This window comes from Erpetoichthys calabaricus, chromosome 2 (assembly GCF_900747795.2).
Source record: "Erpetoichthys calabaricus chromosome 2, fErpCal1.3, whole genome shotgun sequence".
Lineage (NCBI taxonomy): Eukaryota > Metazoa > Chordata > Cladistia > Polypteriformes > Polypteridae > Erpetoichthys > Erpetoichthys calabaricus.
The window spans coordinates 2,642,086-2,662,676 of NC_041395.2; the positions used below are offsets into that span (position 1 = coordinate 2,642,086).

At 41.5% G+C, this 20,591-nt stretch overlaps 1 protein-coding gene, 1 long non-coding RNA gene and 1 pseudogene across 2 annotated transcripts in view; 2 read left to right on the forward strand and 1 right to left on the reverse strand.

Moving 5' to 3' along the window:
• Positions 1-20,591, reverse strand: part of LOC127526733 (trace amine-associated receptor 13c-like) — a 430,516-nt gene that overhangs the window by 224,310 nt on the left and 185,615 nt on the right. The gene's annotated exons all lie outside the window — the stretch shown is intronic.
• The window catches only part of LOC114643024 (butyrophilin subfamily 1 member A1-like), a 70,897-nt pseudogene that overhangs the window by 43,058 nt on the left and 7,248 nt on the right, over positions 1-20,591 (forward strand).
• On the forward strand, positions 10,444-16,332 carry LOC114669417 (uncharacterized). Its single transcript, XR_003719051.2, has 4 exons — positions 10,444-10,496; positions 12,712-12,783; positions 13,428-13,760; positions 16,087-16,332. It is a non-coding gene; the product is annotated as an uncharacterized LOC114669417 (long non-coding RNA).

Sequence of the window (20,591 nt, forward strand, 5' to 3'; positions counted from 1 at the left end):
AACCCCTGGGTCTGGTTCGTTGTGGTAGGCAGCAATTTGAACCTCTGTCTACGCGCTTCTCTTTGTCTTGATCCAACCGTGGAAATCACTCACCTTGTGTCTTTTAAAGCTTCATTGTTTAATGTACACTGTCTGCTATGTACTGCATTGCTTTGTAAATCATTCTTTATTGTCTTTGATTGTACACCTGTATATGCCTGCATGTTTCTTTTGTATATATTTCAGTTTACAACAAGGTACATCCAGTAAAAGCCTTCAAGAAAGATCGCTCACCACTTGTCGTTTTTTATGTGGATGTGCCGAGTTGTTTAAGCTCTCTGCGGCCGCATTGCACGGACAGCGCGGAGTGAGGCAGAAAAAGTGACATTGCCAATCCTTACCACTTGTGGTCTGCCTGTCATGAAGCTCAGGATCCAGTTGCACAGGGAGGCACTGATGAGCACATCACATAGTTTCATAACCAACATGGATGGAATTGTGGTATTGAAAGTGGAGCTGTAATCGATGAACAGCATCAGCACGTATGTGTTTTTCTGGTCCAGGTGGGAGAGGACCACATTCAGTGCAGTCTGTCGATCTGTTTGTCCGATAGGGAAACTGGAGTGGATCACGTGTGGCAGATAGAGGCTTCAACAGAAGGCAAGGATTTGAAACCATCGTCCATGTAAAAGTCTTCACAAATGGCTTACTGTCCTTTCTGTATTGTGCCTCACCTTTCTATGCACACCACTTGATTCTGTAAATGGCAACTGCTAAAAACAAAACCAACTAATATGTGCCCAGTATGAAGACTTTGTAGAATTTAAATACAGTTTAATTTATTCCTACTGTTTGAGTTAATGAATTTCGTCATTATTTTGGTCTCACTGCCAGACCACAGTCATCCTCCCACATATGCCGGCTCGCCATTCAAGTTTGTGTCATTAAAGTTTTTTGCACAGGTTTAGCCTCCTAATGAAGGTCATGCAGAGACTGAGTTACATTGGGATGAAATCCTTTATCAGCTGTTTGTGGTGGTGGTCTATAGGACACCCCAGTGTAGATGCCATCAGTCCCCTTCTGTTATCACGCAGTCTGTTTAAATTTCCACTTAAACCACGTGTTACCCACCTGCCCCTCATCTTTAGAAAATGGATGTATGTCTCACATTATGGGAGAAAACACGGCACTCGTGTGTTAGATGAAAGAATCTGCCTTCCATTGAATGTGTTGTGCTTCTTTAAGACTCGTTGGAATCAAAGCTGGGTGGCTGCCAGACTACAAGTGACAGGGGATCTGAAAAGACAGACGTGTGCTGCAGTCTGAAGAGTTTATTTTGTAGCGCCTTACACAGACTGATGTTTAGCTCAGAGGACATCAGTTATGAGACACAAACCTACAGCAGACGTGTGGGTTTTAACTGGAGGAAGTGAGAACGGCCAAGTTTACAGTCTCCATTTAGAAGCATTGAAGAGCTGTGGATATTCATGACACTGCTTACTGATGACGGGATATGAGCCCCCCACCCAGGGCCCTGCAGCTTTAATGGAGTTAGAATCCCAAGACTGTGGCCAGGGCCGGACTGGGAAGCTGACTCAGGCTGGGAATCCCAAGTCTAACCAGGCCACACAATAAACATCAGATTTACTGTACAGACACAGACTCAAAAAACCAACAAACGCCATTTTGTCTTGGAATGTTTTATGAATGAGGAGACAGTAGATTCAGCGTTTACACATACATTTCACTCTTAAATATTAGTCTCAAGACAGCCTCTGATAAATTGTGGAACAACACTTCATAAATCAATAAGCCATGTTGTTCTATAATATTTATATCAAAACAAATGTGCAAAAAGCACTGTAGCACTAAACATAGTTGTCAGTGGAGTCCCCAGTGCTGAGATCATGTTTGAAATTTCAACTGTGAGTCTGGGATCTGCACAGCTGAGCCGCTGTCAGTGTCTGGATGGTAACGCTGAATACTCTTCTACAAAGTTTGAAGTGTTGGTCAGAAAAGACCACTTTGAATGTCTTCAATAGACAAACGACTCAAAAAATGTCTCAGTGCCACAGAATTCTGTCAAATATTTAATAGAGAATGCACTTAGTAAACAAAAAGCTATTAAATATTTCATGTAGTCTATTTAGTCACTCCCTCGTCTTTCAAGGTTTAACTGTCAGAGCACGAGAGACGCACTTTAAAAATATTAAAATAAAGTAAAAACAAAACACACTCATGAACAAACTTATCATGAAATAAAGAACAACAGGTATATTTAAAAACAAAAATCATTCCACTCACATACGCATTTCATTAATAAAAAAATAAAACATTTTGTGTAGCCTATTCAGTCACTCTGAGGGAAAAAGAGAAAAATAATGTTATAAAAATGTGACGGAACGCTATACAGAAATAAAACAAAATAAATACACAGTAACAAATACCAAAACCCAGACAATATTCAAATATAATTCAAAGTATATTATAAACTTTTAAACAATCCTCATATCTAACTTTAATCACAAAGGCACCAGACATATGCACCTCTCATCCCAGCGCTCCTGTTTAACTGTCAGAGCGCGAGACAAACGCAAAATCAAAACTTGACATGAACAAAAACAGAAAACCATCCAACCAGAAAAGAAACCTCCAACGTTAAACCGAAAGGATTTGTGCCCACTAAGAGTTGCTCGTTTTCCAGTATAATAATATTATTTAATTTCACAATTAGTTTATTTCACTGGTTGCTCTGAATGCCAGGCCAGGCAAGACAGTAGGCCACCCACCAATGAGCCCCTGCTGATTGTAAGCGTCAGTCCGGCTCTGACTGTGGCTCATTTGTGCTAAAGTCAGGAAGTTGAATTGTAAACTAGGTCTTTAGTGTATTCAACTTCTTCACATTGGTGGGTTTTACTTCAGTCCCACCACTTGAAATTCATGTAATTCAGGCCTGTGGAGTGATGTAAGATTTTATGTGTTATGTGATGTAGTGAGAAGTCAAACAAAATGATCCCTTTTATTGGCTAAATAAAAAAGATTACAATATGCAGACTTTCAAGACAACTCAGGCCCCTTCTTCAGGCAACATGTCACCCAGAAACTGGGGTCCCCTGTGTTTATAGAGACACCAGGACAGATACAACATTGGAAAACCATTAAGGGAGACATCTTAAATGTACAAAATTAATAGACCTCTTCAGGCTCAGATTCATGTAGCAAGAGAGAAGAACAATGTCTGGTCAAGATCTTTGGATAAGATGACTGTCCAACAAAGTCTTCTGAGGTTTCTGATGAGTTTTTCAATACAATGTGGTCCTGTAGTCAGGTTGTCTGTCAGTCCGAGAGATGCAAACAATCCTCATATCGGGCCATAAATCTCTTGTCACTATTTACTCCATGTTGTAATGTGTTTTAGTTTAACTTCCCATTCTTTTCTCTCTTGCTGTGTTCTGAAGTTGCCCATAAGCCCTGTGACTTTAAAGTCCCTCTCACAGTGTCCATGGCTGTTGAAGTGGGGCACTACAGGAACATCTGTGTCGCCAGGCTTGACGTGGCACCTGTGAAAATTCGTTCTCTGGCGGAGTGTTTGTCCAGTTTCTACCACATAGAGTGGAGTGTCAGGACATTTCATACAGAGAATGAGGTGGACCACATTAGATGATCTGCAGGAAAATGAGCCCTTTATGTGATGTTCTAGTCAGCATAACTACACGGTGTGTATTATAAATGTAGGCACATATTTTGCATCTTTTCTGTAGACAGGGAGTTGTGCCATTTTCTGTTGGTTCACCTAGGGAGTTTCGGACAATTAGTTGCTGAAGGTATGGCGGTTGTCTGTATGCCAGGAGGGGAGGTTAGGGAAATACATTATTTAGTGTTTGGTCCTTGTGTAGCATTGGCTGAAGTTCTTTTATAATTTTTCGAAGTGTTTCAAGATGTGGGTTGTAGGTGACAACAAGGGGGATGCAGTTCTTGTTGTCTTTGTTTTTATATTCCAGAAGGTGTCTCTGGCTATGGCAGTACCTCTTTGTTTTTGAGTGTCTGTTGTTTTGAGGGTATAACGTTGTGTTATATGATATAACTTTAGCTTAGCAGTAACTGCATAGAACTTCCAAAGGAAAGGCCTAACCATTACAGTATGTCAGTACAGAGGTGTATATTGGTATGGCTTTCATTTTTAGAATTCTTAACAGTTTGTCTTCACTGTCCATCCTGAAGGTCTGTTTGTATTTGTTGTAACTTGTATTAAAGGTTAGTACTGACTTATTATCATTCATACAGCCGCGTCTCTATCTTTGCTATTATTATTTTAATACTTTGTGAGAACTGCTTTCATCAGAGTACACATTTGGTTTTGCTCTCCATGTATGTTCTCCATGTGTTTTGCCTTCCCTAACGGTGTATCAATCTGTCGACTGTCTCGTGTTTATTCCACAACAGGAGCTGCTCACTTATTTCATCTTACACATAATAATAAGCATATTAATAAATGTGGAAATGTGTACACAGCTCATTTTTCAGTACAATGTTGTTTTATAAATGAGAATGTTACAGAGATCACAGGCACAACTAAGGGCTCAGGTTAGATGTTTGGTCCTCTTAGGACTGTCATTTGTGAGAGGACATGCAGTCTCCTCTGTAGATGATGCAGGTTCACATCCTGAAGACTTCATTGTGGAGTTCAGGGCCATCACAAAGATTACAGATTAGCAGAGAGCTGTGGACATTAATGGAGTCTGGTAGATAACACAGCACAGGCCATTAGTGGCCCCATCATCAATGAAAAAATAATTGGAAAAAGAGGAAATTAATGATAAGGACTTAAAGTTACAGTCAGACACTGTTATTCAGGAGCGAGGACCACCTCTGTCAGTCTGAGGAGGTCCTGTGGGACATTTATTTGTGTGATGGCGATGACATGAAAGAAATCCATCAGAAGTAATAATGGTGTGGAATGATGCGATGTCAATGGGGAGAGTAAAACAAGTTAGAAAATGTGTGCACAGTGTAACGTTCAGGTGTGTTTGAGGTCTGTGCAGGCACCATAGCCATCAATGGGCTGAGTTCAGTAGGTCAGTTCTAGAACCTTCTCTCTCATTGTCAGTATTGTGGGGTTAGAAACGTAACGGCCTGGACGAGACTCTGTTTCATTTCGGGGACCACTGTAACTCACACACACAGACACAGACACACACACCCTCCCATATTCATATTCATACAACGTGACAATTTGTAATTTCCAATTAACGTAACCTAAATAAAAACAAAAACCTTTTGTAATGAACGTCTTCTTGTCTTGATCAGGTCCGGCCATTGTAATTATCATGAAATGGGACTTGCAAAGCTGTTCAGTTATGACAAATGTTAGGGAATAACAGAAGAGAAAGGCGAACTTTATTACAGGGACTGACTGTTACAAATATCAGGTGGATGTGGCACTCTGACGATACTTTATAAGATGACCAGATTTTCAAAATGACAAACTGGGACACTTGTGTAGCATGTATGCCCCCACATAAAGCCCATTTGTTTAACGTCTGCTTTGTCTCATCATCATCAGTGAGGTATCAGGGCACAGGAAGCTAAACACCTTCAGAAATGAACACGTGAGATCCCACGCACAGGTTGATGTGGAAACAAATTCTCTAAATGGCAGTCCTCTCTGCTTTTGTCTGCTTCTCATCAAAATGAACACAAGTTCTTAATCAAGCTTTACCCATTGGAGTTGTCACCACACTATTATACAAATATTACATTGAGGGTGAACAGGGGGTCTCCCCTTGGAGTTTCGTACACGCTGTCCTAAATATATCGTGAGGATGTTTGTTTTGTCACAGCAATGTTTTATTAGATAGGCAGCCCATTAAAACAGTTTGATATTCTTTAGTTATTTATCATGGCACAGAGCCTGAAATCCAGACTGTCCTAGTCACTGGGATGTCTGGTCACCCTAGTAAATTATAATGTCAATAAAATAGTGAATCATTACTGTAATCTGCAGATAATGGTGCTGTGAGGTTAGTTTAGAGTAAAGTAAATAGTACTGACTGTGTCTTTATTTACTCCATGTATAACAGCTGACATGTCTCAGGGTACTTCATTCATATCTACTGTGACAGATTGAGTCACTGTCCACCCCTTGAACCCTCAGACCAGATGTCAGACACCAGATAAAAGTCCAATAATAATGTTTATTATTATAAATAAGTGCACAAAGCACCCTCCTCTCCACAATACTTAATAAATCAATAATCACTACAATAAACAATACTCAATCCTCCACTCCCAGACGCTTAGCCACCCTGTCTCCCAACTCAGCTCGCCGTCTGGGATTTCCCATGGTCCTTTTATAGTCCATGACCCAGAAGTGCTTCCGAACTCCTGTCCATGTGATTTCTTAGCACTTCTGGGTCGGATAAAAACCACTCTTTCTTCATCCCGGAAGCACGTCGTTCCTTCTGTCCATGTGACCAGGACGCTCCGGGTTATAGGGCATGTAGAATTCCCTGAGCCTCCCTACAGCATCTCCTGGAGGTCCCCATGGTACACAGCAAGGCTGGTTGTTAAAACTACAAGGTCCATGAGGCCCTGCTGGAATTCTGGGAACTTCCATGCTGCCGGGTGGGCTCCATCTGGCGGCTTGGAGGTGTTGGCCGGAATATATGGCCGGCCATCCCTCACAGTAGATAACCTTTTTGTTCTCCTTTCTTGTGTTTCATAGTGTTAGAGTTAGGAAGATCACACTCTTCCCTTAACTCCTCCACTGTAAGCTCCCCCAGCTTTCTCTCCCTGCCTCCACCTGTCAGTGGTCTACCATCATCCAGACAAACAGGAAACCGCAGGCTTGATGGCTGGGGAAGCTCACGTCAAGCTCTTGTACAATCAGCACTGGTGTCCCCCACAGGTGTGTGCTCTCTGCACTGCTCTTCTCCATCTATTATAATGACTGCACCTCTAAGGAACCCTCTGTCAAACTCCTCAAATATGCGGAAAACACAAACGTCATTGGTCTCATTAGGAATGGTGACGAGTCTGCATACAGAGGGGAGGTTGAGCAGCTGGCACTTTGGTGTGCTGAGAACAATCTGGAGATAAACATGCTAAAAAACTGCAGAGATGACAGTGGACTTCAGGAGGGGCCCACAATATTACCTCCACTCTCCATACTTGACAATAAGCTCTCAGTTGTGGAAACCTTCATGTTTCTTGGCTCTATAATCACCTGGGATTTGACATAAAAGACCAAAAGGGAAAGACACAGCAGCAGATGGACTTCCTGTGTCAACTGAGGGAAATCAGCTGAGATGGATAGCCAGGGAGAGAACATGTTTGGGACATAATCTCCCTCAAGATGCTAGAGGGCAGCCTCCCTGGGTTCCCACAAGGTATGCCGGGACTTATAGTTTGGAGCAGTCCTGTTGGGTTCCATGGGTGCCGTCAGGGGGTGCTGCAGGTGCTGCTGGGTCCTTGAAGGAACCTCTTCTGCCACACCCGGAAATTCAGCCGGAAGAAGGTCGAGAAACACCTGGGGCACTTCTGGGTGTGCTATTAAAGGAGCCATCTCACCACCAACCAGGGAGCCAGAGTTGGGTGGTGGAGGACAAAGCTTGTGAGGAGGAGTGGAGGCAAAGAAGGGAAAGAGAAAGAAGAAGAGGAAAGGACGGTGTATTTATATACTGGTGCTTTGTACTGTGCTGTGTAGTGGAGAGTGAAGGGAAAATGCTTCTCCACTGAAGAATAAGCTTGTGTGCTGTGCTGAACTTGTGTCTCAGCCTGTCTGTGTTGGGGTTTGGGATGTTGTACGCCCCTGGTGGTCCACACAGTCTACTATAGGAGCTGCTGATTCAGTTGTACACAGCAATCATCAAGTCTGTTCGAAGCACAGCCAACACAGTGAGGCTTGGATCAGCTACTAAAAACACCACAACGAGTCTGCCAAAGAGATCACTGGCACCATTCTTCCCACCATACAGGACTTGTACAATTCCAGAATCATAAAGCAGGAGGGGAAAATCATCACCGGCCCCTCACAGCCAGGCCACAAGCTCATCTGCCGGGTGTTCTGGACTAAACTACAGCAAAGCAAACAGATACAAGGACGGTTTCTTTCAACTGTCTATGCCTTCCTGCTAATGTGTGTATATTGTGGTATTTCCTGAACTGCCATGCACTTTGTATGACGTGTTCACATTGTTTGTCTTGTTTTTATCTCAGGGGTGTACTAATCAATTGTTTGTATGTCTGTCGTGTAACTATACTTGGAGAGCCATCAAAAAACAGAGTCTAATTCCTTGTGTGCCACATACAGTATTTGGCCAATAAATGTGATTCTTATTCTGAACATTTTTAACTTTCTTGTTCTAAAGCATCTGGAGGTGTGAAATGCTGATGCACTGGTTCTCTTCTTCATGCGGTCAAGTCAGCTGGGTGATACAGAGAACACCAGTGACAGCGGTCTGCACACACAATCTGCTGGTGCTTTATTAACTTGTATCGGGGATTTGTTTGTCATCAGTAGCAGCAATCTGAGGTGTAAAAGAGAAAAATACACAAAATATACAAGTTGGAGTAACTTCTCAATTGAAACAGTAAAATATTTGTTGTTTCAGTATTATTGCATTGTTACTACTATTTAGTCATTTTGCCCCAGTCCCTTAACCTATAGCTATGTGTTTATGGCCTTCAAGTGTGAAACTCCATACAACTCTCCCTAATTCATAGGTCAAGTGTCCTTTTTTCAATTCAAAAGCTCAAAAGGCATTTATTGAACAATATATTAGTAAAAAAAGTACATGTATTTTGCATATTATGAGATTAAAGAACATAAGATCTTTGTATTTGTGGACTCTTTGACTTTGTTTTCTGTTGTACAGCTTTGGCCACCAATGACCGCAATTCTGTCATAGATTGTTTTTTATCTCCATTCTCCATGAAAACATGACATTATAATTTTTCTCAGTCATCACTATAAAACACATGGGGTAAGCATCATATAAAAATCTCCTTTTTCAGTGGAGCACTTGCTAAAGTATTCATCCTGTAATTGAAAGAAACCCCTAGCAGACATGTTCACAATCTTCATCAAAATCTTTCAGACAGACAGTCAGAACTTGAAATTGACTTTAGTAACATACAGCATGTCTCACTGACTTGAACTTTCCTAACCCTTGGTGAATGTACCATGGAGTCTCCACATTCTGCTCTACATGATATCTTCATCAGGTGGCGCTTGGTCAAACCTCTCAGGATATTTAGGGACTCCAGCCAACCCAGTAATGAACTGTTAAAGACGCTGAAGTCAAGCAGACAACTCTGTAGTCAGAAAACTCAGCCTGAAAGATTCGGTGGGAGCGTCTACCCGTATGCCATCAGACTGTTAAATACTCAGCATTATTAGATTGTGGGATTGTTATTGTTGAATTAGATTTCAGAACTCTCCACCTTTAGGCAAAACTACAGTGCAAATTCTAGAAGCCTGATAATGGCTGCTAACAAAGTGCTGTGAGACAATGGAGGACACCAGAGAGTCAGAGCGTGACAACATGGCACCCTGAGCTTCAGCTGAATGGAAGCTTCACATTTAATACAACAGATCTAAAATAACAGCAGCACTAAAACTGAATCAGGGTTAAAGATGAAGACTATGCACATGTTCTCATACATTCTCATTGTTATCAATGAAGTTCACCAATTTTAGTGTCAGTCCATCTTAAAGGCCTATCCTGTGCTGACAACAAATGCCTGCCATGTTTAGATGTCTTACTAGTTTGTTTGTGTAAGTAAAGTACGTCATTCTGTGGATTCTGATTTTCTTAGAAACGTTGAGTATGACTTCACTGCTTAGATGTGAGCCCAGGCAAATCAAGCCCACTGCTTTTTGAGATGTTGTTCATCAGCAGGTGATCAGATTCTTTTGTTTTTTGTTACGTAGCATGTCACTAATGCATTTTGTTCTTCCAGTGTTCAGAGGAAGCCCAGATGATACCCAGCTGGCCTTAGAGTTAATCAAATTATTTCAGGCTGTAAGTTGTGAATCAAGTGCATGCCCTGACTCCATTTTGATTTCTTCTGCTCTCCTCTCCTTACTTGGGCTGATGTGATCCTCATACCACAAGTCTGCTTCTAATCTGAACAAAGGGTGTTAAGTGTGTGCCCTGCTTTGTTAAACATTCTAAAAAAGATCATAAAAGCACGGAATTCTCATGAGATCTGATAAAAGCTGAGGCTCTTATTGTCAGATCACAGGCCATTTTATTTAATGTGTTTCTGTCACTTTAAGACTCAGGCGTGTCAGTGTTGGCAGGCTGCCGTTTAAAAATGAAAGAGAAATAAATCAGAGGAGGAACACTTTATACTACTCCTTTGATTTTATTACATACCATCTTCTCCTTCTACAGACTTATATGACATTAAGAACATGAAAGACTGACACATTGGGGCTGAAGTTCACAGACCCCGTGATGTGATGTGTGAGCTCTAAACGGGGAGAGTGGAGAGAAAACAAAGTGAAAGCAGTAAGTGGAGACATTATGGATGTTTATTACATTGCTGTTAGATGATGGAAGTGAATCTTTAGTTTGTGAGTGATAAGAATTCTAATTTTCAGTAACGTGTAACTGGCTTGTGCTACAGAAGTTTACCTTCAGCTTGTGCAGATTAAGTGTGTGTTTAGTGAAGGAGCCTTGAGCTGAGCAGGAGGTCTTCATATGAGATCAAGGTGCTGTCATGAATTAGCTTGTCCACTCTGAGTATTCACCAGTAAAAGTAACTCAAGTCAAGACCACCACAACAAACATTAATGAACACTGATCAGGATTTTACAGACGTAGGTTAGCCTCAACTCCAGCACAGACATCTTCAGCTCCTTTAATTCAAAAGGAAAAGAACTGAACATCTGCAGCACATTCCTACTACTACACATTTAGGTGATGTGATTCTAAAGGTATTGTGAGATTTGATTGTGCCATAAGGTGATAATCATAGTGATGAAGGGGGACACAGGAGTGCAGACGGTTTATGGTATCATCAGTGAGTGTCAGGGTGAAAGTAGAAATAAGTAGAGAACAGTTGGGGTGTCAAGTTCTTTTTCTTGATTTGATTACTGGATCTGCTGGCTCAGCTGAGAGTCTTGTGTTTCATGAAATGGTGGGCGGTGAAGACACATCAGTAGTACACATGTGAGAAAGTTAAAAATGAATGAATTGGTTAATGAATTCCTGCACTTTAGTTCAGTATCAAGTGGCACTGTTAACATATTAAATATGTACATCACATATACGCTAACATCCTGTGTAAAAGAAAAAAAATGACATTAGATCAACAAAGATATGAGCTCGCTTACTGTTGGTCTCATTTCTGTGACCAAAGATTCTACTGGATTGGCTGAAAAATGAATGTTAAATGAGAAATAGAAACCACTAAGAAGGAAAAACAGTTTTTCCAGTCTGATGTGGCTGTGTGATCTGACGCTGTTGATGTCGAGTGTTGAAGGCCTGTCTGAGTTTATCATAAGAATAGCCGTGTAGAGAGGAGTTGTGTCCTCACTAAAGAAGAGGCAGTTGGGACTCTGGAAACTCTAAATCAAGGAGAGATCACATAGAGTGTGACAGATATGAGAGGAGACCTTCAGTGAGAGGCCTTATTAAATTATGTAATGTGTCAGAACAAGTAACAGTTTCAGGATTGTCACTTATGGGGAAAATGAAATGTCTGTGACTGTTCAACAATTAAATGGCGACCAACCCAACAGTAAATGAACTGTTACTTGATTTTAGTCCTAATGGCTCTTATTTTAAAATCTTTTATATCTGTCTGGATTGGTTAAGATTTCAATACCATTTTGAATAATTGTTTTGTGTCATTGTCATTGACTATTGGTGACAAGTCTCTGGATGTCACAGTTCTTCTGTTGTAAAAAATTGGTGTCTAGCTTGAAAATGATACTTCTATAGATTGTAGAAATGCCTTTGATAAATATACTGTAGGAAGGGGAAATTTTCAAGTGTTTAAGCACCATTTGTTTTTCAGTTTTTCATTTCACCTCACATTTTGTTTTTATCCCTTTTTTTGTTCTGCTTGCCTCAGTTCTTCATTTAGGAAATTTCCTTCTACATTCATAACTGCTTTGCTTTCTTCTTTCATCTCCTGTTCATCTCTCTAAAATGAATCTCATACTTTCTAGGACTCACCAGTTCATAAGGATAACAAAAGGAAAAGAGAACACAATTCATATTGGTGACCACTGGGTGGGCCAGTCTGATGCAGTTGTCTTTGGTTGAGGGCTACGATAAGGCAAAGGTGGATGTGACAGACCACAACTGTACCACCGATGTCTGCCAGTTTGATGACAGAGTGTCATTCCTGTGCCATTGTGGTAGAAAAGGTCAACGCCAAACTAGATCAGTGAAGAACTGGGAGCTCACTAGGATGAGAGAGTCTTCTTATCGTAAAGATCAATGAGGTAAAGGATGACAATAATAAAATAAAAGAGCAGAGAGTCGAGTGGAGAAGCTTCATGTCAACCAAAGTGTGTAGGCAGTAAATCAAACTAAGAATGTCAGTTAATGCCCTTTGGGTTATTAACACGTAAACACAACTGATATAAATGGTGGTCTCTGCTCCTGTCATGTGAAGTGTAGATGACGCAGTTTGATCTGTGAGTTGTTTTACACAGCAGTCTGTCAGAGGAGCGGACTTCACAGGTACAATGAGCTCTTCTTTGTGTTTCAGCCATGAGCCTTCAGATGCGATGGACTCTTCTTATCTTATTGTTTCTACACAACACAGATATCTCCTGGGCAGGTATGGATGGCTGGTTATATTTTGTTCATTTTTGATTGTAATGAATATTTTGTTGCATTTATTCACTCAGTGGTGGCTCTGAGGCTTAGGATCTGTGCTGGTATCCCAAAAGCTGCCGGTTCGAATCCCCGTCACTACCAAAGGAGATCCTACTCTGCTGGGCCCTTGAGCAAGGCCCTTAACCTGTAAATGCTCCAGGGGCACTCGATGTACAATGGCTGACCCTGCCCTCTGACCCCAAGGGGTATGCAAAAACTAACAAATTTATAATACAAGAAATTGTATAAGACAAAATAAAGAACAAAAAAAAAAAGGTATCCTCCTAGCACTGTTCACAGATCTTTGTCTTTCTGTAGCAACATATTTATTCTGTGTTTTATGAAAACAAAAAAGGAGAGTTAAATTGTATTTCTTTGTATAGCTTATAGTAGTTTAAATCTAGAAAAACAATTTCAGGACAATTTATTCTTCAAGAAGTCAGAAGGAAAAAATGAAGTCCACAGCAGCTATGAATTTAATGGTAGATGATACGGCAGCTTTTATTGTATACATACACTAACATGGTTTTCATTAACTTTTGTCATTTTTTCTAATTTACAAATCACATCCTGGTCCTCACTCCACTCTTGTGGTTTCATTTCCAGACAGCTTCATCGTTGTCGGTCCTTCTAAGTCCGTTGTCACTTATGTCGGTGAAGATGTGGTCCTGCCAGCCTCCCTCTCACCAGCTCTTAATGCCGAGGTCTTTGAAGTCATGTGGGTTACAACGGACTTCTCCTCACCGGTGCTTTTATACCAGGATAACAGAATCGAAACATAAATTGAGAGAAGAAAAGTAATGGTCCTAGACAATCTGAAGTTTGGCAACGTATCTCTAATAATCACAAATGTCCGTGTTTCCGATGACGATCTCTACAAATGTTTTGTTTTCTCTGGAGAAAGAGAAGAACAGACTCAGGTCTCACTCACTGTTGAAGGTCAGTGTGCATTTGGGAATTACAGTTTTGGTTTCTACTTGTATTATGGGATGGCACAGTGAGTCAGTGGCTAGAGCTACTGCCTAATGAAGTCCATGTTCATTTCCCATGAGTGCTTGCTGTCAGTGTAGAGTTTGCACTTCCACCGCCCCATCAAGTCTGACTTTTTTGATTTTCCTCTCAAATAGAAAGACGTATGAATTGGGTTAAGTGGTGAAGTTAAAGTCGGCCAATATGAGTGACTGTGTTCCATGATGAGATGAGGAGGATATTAAAATTAATAATGAAACATTGTATTTATGTAGAATATTCCTCATTCTCAAAGCTCTTCACAGAAATACAGAAAGAAAAATGGAGCATATATGATATTGGAAAAAAAAAACACTAAATAAAGATAAATATACAGTAGGATATACAAAAGAGTGAAATAAAATAAAAGTTGGTAAACCAGAATAAAATGCAAAAATACCAAAAACTACAAGTAAAGCTTGGATAAACTAACATGTGATACAAATAACGTCATTTTGGGATAGTTCTACAGCCCCTGAAACTACATAAAGGTAACAGGGTGTATAACTATCCATCCATCCACCCTCCAACCTGCTATATCCTAACTACAGAGTCACGGGGGTCTGCTGGAGCCAATCCCAGCCAACACAAGGCAGGACACAATTCCCGGGCAGGGCGCTAGCCCACCACAGGGTACACACACACACATCAAGCACACACACCAGGGACAATTTAGGATGGCCAACGCACCTAACCTGCAAGTCTTTGGACTGTGAGAGGAAATCCACGCAAACACGGGGAGAACATGCAAACTCCACACAGGGAGGACCCGGGAAGTGAACCCAGGTCTCCTAACTGCGAGGCAGCAGCACTACCACTGCGCCACCGTGCCGCTGGTGTATAACTAATTTGGCGAGCAGCTGGGGGCTCCTCCAGACCACAAGCCACTGCCCTGGTGGCTTTGGGGACCATGGGAAAGGAGCTTTGAAGCTCAACCCTATAGGGGCCCGTGGTCACTGCCAGGGGGCGCCCCGATGCCTGAAGAATCCTGGCCCTCAGCACTTCTGCCACATCCGGAAGTGTCGGCAGGCGCTCATTGGGAGGCACCTGGAGCACGTCCGGGTGGGTTTAAAAGGGGCCACCTCCCTCCATTTGATGGCTGGAGTCGGGAGAGGAGAAGGGCTGAGCTTGGGAGGAGAGGAGTGGAGGAGGACCTGAAGGGAGGCAGTATGGAAAGGCCTGGACTTTGGGGATGAGAGTAAATATGTAAATATGAATAAACGTGTGTTAGGTTTTTGAGGGGACTGGGTGGTCTCGTGGCCCCCTGCAGATTTTATTTTTTTCTCCAGCTTTCTGGAGTTTTTTTTTGTTTTTTCTGTCCCCCCTGGCCATCAGACCTTACTCCTTTTCTATGTCAACTAATGTTGTCTTAGTTTAATTTCTTACTTTGCCTTTTATTTTTCTTTTCTTCATTATGTAAAGCACTTTGAGCTACCTTTTTTGTATTAAAATGTGCTATATTACTAAATGTTGTTGTTGTTGAACCTACGGTGTCCGCCTGCCTGTGTCCGGGTCATATTCCACACTAAATACGGTAAAATAAAACACATAAATAATAAACAGCGAAAGGTTCAAAACATAACATACATAAGAACAAAAACAATCAAATGTACACAATTATAATATTTAAAGAATCACCAAAAGATCACAGTTGACTAAACACCACCTAAAGCAGCATTGAGACCCTGACTAAAACATGATGCTGGACACCATCTGGCAGGCTTGAACAAGTGGGACATCAAGTGGCAGAGCAAATGGGACTACAGGTCACTTAAGAATAATGAGCAGCTCCTGCCTCCCAGCACAGACAGCATACCAAAGAACTGGAATCCAGAAATCAAAGACGCTGCTCTTCATGTTTGTGGGAGTGTTGAGCTGAAAAACTCTTCTGGTCTGGTCTGTCCCGTGTGGATTTCCGTATTTTAATAGCTGGTCTCTTTATCTATGAGTGTGAAGGAATGTCCTCATAGTCCCCAAATCTGACCCCTAACCTCAGTTGGCTCCATTCTTTATCAACCACCCCAAACATTTCAAACTGACACTCGGTCAAGTTTCATTAAATATTAGCAATAAACAAAATAATCTGACACAAGTCAAACACAATAAAATTGAAGCCTACATACCAAACACAGAATGTGTTCATTGTAATCAAATGATTTTATTTCAGCAGTTCATTCATAACCGTATGTCATGTTAGCTGATGTTAAGGTGCTTCTTCTTCTCTTCACTGATCTTCCACTCTTTTGTGTTTCATTAGTTTTAGGTGCTCAGCCCTCCACTTCTATGAGCTCCACTGTAGGCCAAAAGACCCGACTGGAGTGCAGTACTGAGAAGTGGAACCCCCAACCAGAAGTCACCTGGAGGGACATGAATGGAGCGGATGTGACGTCACAGTCCACAATAAAATCAGAGTGGGACTCCGAGGATCTTCTGAAAGTGAGCAGCGTCCTCCCGGTGAAGGAGGAGTACAACGTGTTCAGCTGTCTGATAAGAAGTAAAGCACCAAAGCCAGACTGGCACTCAATGTCTACAGTACGTCATTGAATAGTGTGGTATTAGCAGCATGTCATTTGGTCAATGCTCCATTTTTACACAGAATTTTACAGAAAAGTTTACAAATTTTACAAATTTGTAGATCAACCTACAAAGCTAGGCTTCCATTTAATGAATTTGTGGAAAATTTGGAAAATACTTAAAATAAAAAATGAAAGAGTAAAACATATTTTAATTATGGTGAGCATTTCGAATTATGATGGTGAAGAACAACCACTAAAGTGTCTTTCCTGTCATAAGACCCATTTTCCTTTACTATTGTGACTCACCTAACATGTTTTATAATAAAATCATGTTATTATTATACAAATGGTAGAACAAGTAAACAGTGCAGACCCCTTTGGATTATCTCTGGTTGGGGACATGCTGCCCGAGGGTCTGTTACAATGTGATAGAGAGGGTGACACACAGTGACAGGACGGTGTCTTCTGGTCATGGCTTTGTACTTGTGACCCACAATCCTGAGCCCTGACTCCCTGTGTGACCCTGAGTGAGTCACTCCACATTCTACTTCTCAGAAACATGAACCATAACATTGACAAACAGGCTTAATCCAGTTCAGGGTTGTGGGTGATGGAGCCGACCCCAGCAGCACTGGGCACAGGGCCCACTCACACACACACAGGGCTAATTCAGAATGGACACTTAACACAACAGGCATGTCTTGGGGTTGTAGGAGGCTCCTCTTAACCCCTTAACCGCCCTCTGCCGGATATATCCGGCACCGTTGTTTTATTGCTAATGCCATACTGCCGGAATTATCCGGCACATTTGCCTGTGGTTATATGAATGCCTGGCAAGTAGTATATCTGACAGTTTGGCATGGGTATTATTACTACGTTGTATTTCGACAAGTCTGTGGTTGTTTTGGCCTGTCATGTGACGTGATTCGCATGTAACAGCTGTGAATATGGCGAAACGTAAACTGACTTCAAGTGAGGTTTTGCAGGCGATTTTGGACAATAATTCTGATCATGATTGTAGCAGTTCTGAAGAAGATTTTAGCGACAGTGATGAGCAGCAACGTGCGCTGCATGATACTGTGAATAAAGACGCATCGGATGACGGCGATGAGTGGGTGTATCCCCAGCATCTCAGCTGGGCTGCTGCCCGTGGTGAACTACCTTTTCTGCATTCGTTTGAGGGAACGTGTGGCTTTACTGTTGATGTAAACAATTACACTGCTGAGCAGTTTTATGAGCTGTTTGTGTCACCTGATTTGATCAGACATTTTGTTCATCAGACAAATCTGTATGCAGCACAGTTTATTGAGAAAAATCCCAATTTACCTCCACATTCCCGTGTTCGTGCTTGGTTTGACACTGATGAAAACGAAATGAAAAAATTCATTGGGATTTTGATGTTGATGGGAATAATCAGAAAACCAGATATTGAGATGTACTGGTCTACAGATCCTATGTATGCAACACCTATTTTTGCAGCTGTCATGACACGTAACCGATTCTCTTTGCTGCTGAAATTCTTTCATTTGAATGACAACAGAAACGAGCCAGATAAGAAAGATCCAAACTGCGACCACTTGTTCAAGCTACATCCTTTGATTGACCATTTATTTGAAGCATTTCAGTTGCCCTACATGCCAGGACCGTCAGTTGCAGTTGATGAAAGTTTATTGTTGTGGAAGGGCCGCTTACAGTTTCGACAGTATCTACCATTGAAAAGGGCACGGTTTGGTATCAAGATGTTTTGCTTAGCTGAGAATTCAGGTTACATTTATAGATTTCGTGTATACACTGGCAAAGAGGATCCTATGAGTAGTATTTCAGCAGTGTTGCCAGATGAATGTAAGGTCTTTGGACTTTCAGAAAAACGCTGTCATGTCTGTTCAAAGAAGGGTCAGCGTAGAGACGTCAAGACCTTCTGCTCAAAGTGTCCCAGCAATCCAGGACTTTGTGCAGTTCCCTGCTTTGGCCTGTGGCACAGCAAACTCAAATACTGGGAATGAAACTATGATTGACTGAACTACTTTTGACTTTTGAATTACTTTTGACTGTTCCGTTTTTGTAGTTGACAATAAATCCAGAAGCCTGAGAAAAGGTACATTTTGTGTTTTATTATGTGTTTGCCCATTTCTAGAACTTGCACAACATTTAGTGGTCAATACTGCTTGAATAAATGTAAAAAATGTAAAAAAAATGTAAAAAAGTAAAAAAACGAAAATTGTTCAGATTTCACCTGGCGTGGGGAATATTTAGGGAGTTGGCGGTTAAAGGGTTAAATGTGTGCTTTCAAAATTCAACTTAATAATCAATTTTGTGTTAAATGATGTGCCATATACAAGAAAAAGGAAAAGATCCATAAGTGGAAATGAAATATGAATAAGAGATGGAACAGTCAGATACCACCACACACACGCATGAATAAATCTACAGTGTCAGGTACAGTTGGCTAGCAGAGAGACAGAAAATTCAACTGTGACTCAGTCTAGGAATGGACCCCTAAATCTGTGCCCATGATTCAAAGAAATGAAAAGTAAACATGTAGAGTAAAAGACTTAAGAGACAAACACTGGTGGAGAATGACACTGAGTGGACATTAATGGAGGTGAGATACAGGATAGGAAAGGAGTCCCACTTGATGGATTCTTCTGTGTTTTCCTCACCTGAAACTCATTCCTGTCTCACAGACTCACACGTCATCCCCTCATTTTGCAGGTTTCTCCCCAGGGGTCTCTGGCTGGTTGGTGGCTTTCTGTGTCTTGTTGGTTCTTTGCTTGCTTGCGACTCCCCTGCTGGTCATTCAATGGAGAAGAATGAGAGGTGAGGACAGAAGATCTCACATTGACATTAGAACAGACAGACTGCTCAGTAAATGGTAAAGTTATTCATAAATAATTCATCTTTATATTCTTTTTTGTCTTCCATAGAAACAAACACCAGATATGATTCAATAGGTGAGTACAATTCTAAATGTGCTGTTCTCTAATTTAGTCTCAGTTTGATTTCAGTTCCTTTGTTGCTTTTACTGTCATCGGTGAATCGTGAGACGTGTCAGTCAGTTTGTATTTTGATCACACAATTCACAGTTAGCGACTGTAGGAGTCCACATTGGAAATCCACTCTGACAATGGAAGGACATACAGACTGTCCACTGGAGACATCATACCAGGAGCTGAACTGGAGTTTGAGTGCTGTGGGCTGACAAACCTAATGTCACGTGTGCGCTGAGTGCCAAATGGCTCCTCCATTACACATTTACTCCTCTCTCTAGTCGTGAGTCAGCACAGGGCCATAGATATGAGACACTTCTGCTCAAGGACTGGTCTGATGAGCTCGACTTGTGCTGATTTACCTCTTTCTACTTGGCCACTGCTCATCTGTCTCCTGTGATGGTGAGGTGGCTTCTCAGTGGTCTTCAGAGTCCATGCATATCTGAGCTGTTAAATTAGTGAAGGCCTTGGTGTGACTGAATAAATGTGAACTGGTCAGGAAATTCTCAGACGGGAGATCAGGCCAGCCAGCCTGAATGTGAAGAGGAGACGATTTGAAAATGGTCAGCATTGAGCCAATGTGGCCCACCACTTTCAGTGAAGTCTTCTTTGTCTCTGTTATGTTGGTGCTTTATGTGTGAATAGGGAAGGAAACCAAAAACAATCAAAAATAAATAGTTTATAAAATTACTTTTATGATTTTGAATCTAAAATTCATTTATTCACCTGTTTTCGGATTCCAATTTATGGTAGCAGAGAGCAGACACACGACTGTAGAAATCCATTTTTGGGGTGCCAGTCTGTGTCTGGACTCACTCACACACACACACACACACGCACACACACACACACACACTAATACTCTTAACTTATTTACTGTTCTTCTTTAAAATGGACAGTGGAAAAAAACATGTTGACATCGGAGAAGCATCCAGGCTCAACCCACACACTGACTGGGCTGGGAGGCAGTGCCAACCTCTGTGCCACCATGTTCACTTAATAATAATAATAATAATAATACATTTTATTTGTAATATTGAACCAGCAGAATGGAGCAGAGTGCGAGGGAACGGAGGGTCTGACGAGGTGACAGATGTGACGAGAGGCTGTTCCATGGACGGCATTGTGTTTTAGGCTTTGTGTTCATGAACAGAGAGCCAGTGCAGTGATGCCAGTACAGGGGTGATGTGATGGTTCAGTGATGTGTGGGTGCGAGTCTGAGCAGCACAGTTTTGCACAGACTGGAGCTTCCAAAAAGA